Source organism: Cebus imitator, unplaced genomic scaffold (genome assembly GCF_001604975.1).
Source record: "Cebus imitator isolate Cc_AM_T3 unplaced genomic scaffold, Cebus_imitator-1.0 Scaffold186, whole genome shotgun sequence".
Taxonomy (NCBI): Eukaryota; Metazoa; Chordata; class Mammalia; order Primates; family Cebidae; genus Cebus; species Cebus imitator.
Genome location: NW_016107501.1, coordinates 1,326,271 through 1,331,825, shown reverse-complemented (window position 1 = coordinate 1,331,825; position 5,555 = coordinate 1,326,271).

The window sequence follows — 5,555 nt, the reverse complement described above, 5'->3', positions numbered from 1 at the left end:
AAATAGGTTAAGAGTCAGACTATGTTGTTTCTTTCACAGTTAAAATATTCTGTAGTAAAGAAATGGGATGATAATTTGTGAGATCTTTGAATTTTTGGCTCTCTGTGTGCATAGGATGGGCACATAGAAATAGCAGAGTAGAAGGCATTGTTCAGCTTTTGGGTAGAGAAAGGGGACAGAGGACTTTAGTAGTGTGTTTACTATTTCTCTTACAGTTGTCTATCATTGGAGGGTATCAATGTTAAGACCAGATAGAGTGGAGAAAAGGCAATTCCTCAGGCGCTTGCTCCTTCCTTTTTCCCTGACTTTTATGTCTCAAGTCAGACACCAAAGGAACCCAACACTTCACTGTTGCTGGGCTCTTCTTCCTCCTTCATGTTCTAGAGCAGAAATGAGCTTTAAGGGTGTTTTCCTGGGATAAAATAAGGTAGGACCTCGGGCTCTTTGTGCAATGTTAATTGCACAAAGGGACTAAGAGAATTTTTTATTGTCTTCTCATTCATAAGTGATTTAGGGATGCTTTTTGAGAATACATTATGAACATAGCAACTCTGCCGGGAATAAAATGATGTCTAAGACAAGCTTTTGACTTTGCAGTGTTTACAATAGAGGAAGAAAGCTCCATTAGCAAGCAAGCACAGCAGTGGGTTAAAGGTGTTATTGTGGCTAATTGTGCAGGGTGAGTGGAGAAGAGGGTTACAAACAAAGAGAGGAGGCCAACAGATTAGATCTTACTGTGTTCTGTGCTTCCCCTCCATATCTTAGGATGTTAACCACAAAGAATAATAATTTCTTATTTCATTGCATTCAGTAATATGTTTACTACAGCTTCAAACACATTAAAACCCCATGTGGTCATAAAATGGCATGCATTTTGTGTTTCCTTCATATCTGACCATGACTTTGAGAAAAGTGAGCTCTTTAGGGTATGTATTAACCTTTCATGATTATTATAACAGCTAATAGATATAATTGATCACAACTGGTCTAAAGAAAAGATTGAGGTATGCATTTTTTCCTGGAATTATTTAATAGAGAATGCTTAATGAAAGAAAGAAGAAATTTTACTGTATACTACCTCATTCAGTGATATGCATTATGTACCTGGAGCCTGGAGATCACGAATATTAACATTTATCATACCAGCTACATGATAGGTAATTACCCTTCCATGGTGGTCCTGACAATGTATTATTATATAAATTTTGTTATGCACAATATCTATTCAATCTATTCTTAACCCTTTATCTCAATCTTTCCCTGATTACTGCCCTGTGCAGAATCTCTGGCATGAATTGCAATGGTTAGAGAGGAGAGAAGTATGTAGTTTTCAAGGAGATTTATCCTGACTTAGTAAGCAAATTTATAGGTAGTTTAGAAGCAAATTATAATGCTGTATTGCCCAACAGGGACTTATAGGTGCCACAAAACTTTTGGGATGCTATGTAGTTTTGCTGGGCTGTTACTTGAAAAAATGTTGTATCCCTGGTGGAAAATATTTCTAGAAATATCCTGCCCTTTCCATTTTTTACCATGAAAGCAAGGTGATCTAAGAGGACCCATTTTCCAAGTAAACGTGGTGAACCTTTAGTTTGAAATATTCATCATGCTTGTTCTGAATAGCCAAAACTCTACTAAAATTCAGTTAGCTGGTTTATTCAGCTTATTCATTTTATGCAAATCTCAATGTGCATGAAATGAACAAAAGACTTCATTTCTATTCAAATGCTTTGTTAGTTTTCTATTTCATTTTTATTCCCAAACTTGTTTTTCTCTTTTTCGGTATTAGTGCTTTATTCATTCTTTCAACAAATATTTGTGGCCTCCCTAGCATGATGAGGCGCCAGAATGAATGATACCATCCCAGCATGGTAATCAACATAGACCACAGGTTTTATCTTTAACATGTTTTTAGGTGCATGATTAGAGGATGCTTGGAGATTTCTTAAGGAAACATATATGATGAAAAGAAAGCATGATCTCAATTATGTGTGTCCACGAGGAGCACGGTTTCAGGGCCCATTGCCTTACCAACTAAGGGAGTGGGAAGAATGTCTACCAGGGGTTCAGGCAGATGTGGATTCTGATTCTGACTCTGCTCCTTGAAAGTTTTTACTGGGACAAGCTACATCGGATTCTGAGAGAGTTTCCTTATATGTAAAAGGAGAATACTTGCCTTACAGTGTGGTTAAATGAGTTTCCAGAGAGTGGCAACACCTTATAGAGCTCCCTCAATAAATGATTGTTCTTAGCACCTTTTCTAGGCTCCTACGATCTAATATATTTATAAATGAGCAAAAACTTTAGTAATACTGAAAGATAGGCTAAAATAAATTCTATTAATGCAGCGACAAGCAAACTGCTCTGATATTTCCTGGAGGGTCTGATGAATTGTGGATTGCCTGATCTCTTTTCTCTTTCCAGGTTTTGTCTTAGATGTAATAGGTCCCTATCATGCAGGTCTCTAACATACAAATTCACCCACAAATACACAATTGTAAGGAGAAAGAGAGAGAGAGAATAAATTAGTAGTTTAAAAAATTTAAATGATAAAGCTGATTACCCACGCTGAGTTTGCTCCTATTGTTTTTAGAGACATATATTTTTTATACTACATGGCCCTAAACTCAAAATCACGCAAATAAATACTGATCTGCTCCATTGCTGGAGGAAAAAACTGGCTTTGTTAGACTTACAGAGAGATGGTGTTTCTATCTAATATGGCACTTTTCTAAGGATTGTCAAGGGCAGTTTTGATTATATGTGATTATTGACTTATTTGCAGTGTAACGCTTACCTTCACTATACTTTTTTGCTTTTACCCATTGTAATTTGTTTCATCTTTTATTTATCTTGAATCTCAGGATTTACTTTCTCTCTCTCTATTTTTTTTTTTTTTTTTTTTTTTTTTTTTTTTTTTTTTTTTTTTTTTTTTTTTTTTACACATAAGCTCTGTATGTGACTCTACCTGTTTTTTGCATGACCTACTTAATGGCGATTTTGTTATTTTTCCAAAACATGTCATAAGACTGTGTTTAGAACTCAGGTCATTCTATGTAATGTTTCCAGTGGGTTTTGGCATTGTTTCCTTACAAATACTTGATCAAGATTTTGTGTCCTTACAGTTGCACATAAAAGTTTTGTATTTGGCGTGAGCTCAGCAGTGTTTTGAATGTCGTAATAGTAATGCACTCCTTGCCTGTTGTATTATCCATTTTCATGCTGCTGATAAAGCCATATTCGAGACTGGCAATTTACAAAAGAAAGAGGTTAATTGGACTTACAGTTCCACGTGGCTGGGGAGACCTCACAATCAAGGTGGATAGTGAAAGGCACGTTTCGCATAGTGGTGGCAAGAGAGCCAAGTGAAACAGTTTTCCCGGTATCAAACCATCAGGTCTCACTACCATGAGAACAGTACAGGGGAAACCACCCCATGATTCAGTCATCTCCCACTGGCTCCCTCCCACAACACATGGGAATTATGGGAGTAAAATTTGACATGAGATTTGGGTGGGGACACAGAGAAACAATATTATTTCACTCCGACCCCTCCCAAATCTCATGTCCTCATATTTCAAAATCACTCATGCCTTCCCAACAGTCACAACTTATTCTAGCATTAACTCAAAAGTCCACAGTCCAAAGTCTCATCTGAGACAAGGCAAGTCCCTTCCACCCATGAAGCCATAAAATCAAAAGCAAGCTAGTACATTGTGCTTCCTAGTACAAGGAGGGTACAGGCATTGGGTAAATACAGCCATTACAATTGGGAAGAATTGGCCAAAACAAAGGGTTTACAGGCCCCAGGCAAGTCTGAAAACCAGCAGAGCAGTCTAATCTTAAAGCTCCAAAATGATCTCTTTTGACTCCGTGTCTCACATCCAGGTCACGCTGATGCAAGAGATAGGTTCTCATGGTCTTGGGCAGCTCCACCCCTGTGGCTTTGCAGGTTATGGCTCCCCTCCTGGCTGCTTTCACAAGCTGGCAGTGAGTGTCTATGGGTTTTCCAGGTGCACAGTGCAAGCTTTTGGTGGGTCTATCATTCTGGAATCTAGAGGACAGTGGCCCTCTTCTCACAGCTCCACTAGGCAGTGCCCCAGTAGGGACTCTGTGTAGGGGCTCTGACCCCACAGTTCCCTTCGGCACTACCCTAGCAGGGGTTCTAGGCCTGCCCCTGCAACAAACTTCTGCCTGAGCATCCAGGAGTTTCCATATATCCTCTGAAATCTAGGTGGGAGTTCCCAAACCTCTGTTCTTGACTTCTGTGCAATTGCAGGCTCAACACCACATGGAAGCTCCCATGGCCTGGGGCTTGCACCCTCTGAAACAACAGTCTGAGCTGTACCTTGGCCTCTTTTGGCCATGGCTGGAGCCACTGAAACACAGGGTATCAAGTCCCTAGGCTGCAAAGAGCAAGGGCACCCTGGACCTGGCCCATGAAACCATCTTTTCCTCCGAGGCCACTGGGCAACAAGTTTCTCATCTCCATCTGAGACCACTGCAGCCTGGATTTCAGTGTCCATATTGTTATTTGCATTTTGGTCAAAGCCATTCAACAAGTCTCTAAAGAGTTCCAAATTTTCCCACACTTTTCTGTCTTCTTCTGAATCCTCCAAACTGTTCCAGCCTCTGCCTGTTACCCAGTTCCCTTTCACATTTTTCAGGTATCTTTTCAGCACTCTACTGGTACCAATTTACGGTATTAGTGCCTCACTCTACTGGTACCAATTTACGGTATTAGTCCATTTTCATGCTGCTGATCAAGACATAACTGGGACTCGGCAAGTTACAAAAGAAAGAAGTTTGTTGGACTTACATCTCCATTTGGCTGGGGAAGCCTCACAATCCTGGCAGAGGATGAAAGGCACATCTTACATGTCAGTGGCAAAAGCGAATGAGAGCCAAGTGAAACAAGTTTCTCCTTTCAAACCATCAGATCTCATGAGACTTATTCAGTACCAGGAGAACAGTATGGGAGAAACTGGCCCCACAATTCAATTATCTCCTACTGAGTTCCTCCCACAACACATGGGAATTATGGGAGTTCAATTCAAGTTGAGATTTAGGTGGAGACACAGAACAAAACCATATCACCTATTTTTATGCTGCCACGACAAAGGATCTTTCATCTGTTAGCTCAAGGCTCCAAGGCTCTAATACACAATAAAATGCAAAGACCACAGAGCAGGTAAGTATTCTTTATCAGTTATTTATATCTCTGTGTACATGAAGTGTGGTAAGTAAAGGATAGTGGAAAGCAGGAAAAAGCTGTCCTCCCTGAAAAGGCCTGGGTTGGGGTATAAGGTCAGCTTTTCTACCTCTGCCAAGTGCTTAAAACCATCAGACATGCTCATTCTACCTCTGCCCTCATTTTTATGGCTGTCCTTCTTTATTTTATTTTCCATCCTGTGGAGTATTCCTTTAAAATTGATTTTTTTTTAATTCTCTAGATACCAAAGTATTCAGTTTATTAGGATAGTACACTTTAACATATTACAAAGCCTAAGAAAAAGCAAGCAAGTCAATAAAGTCACAACTCAGAATTCTAATAT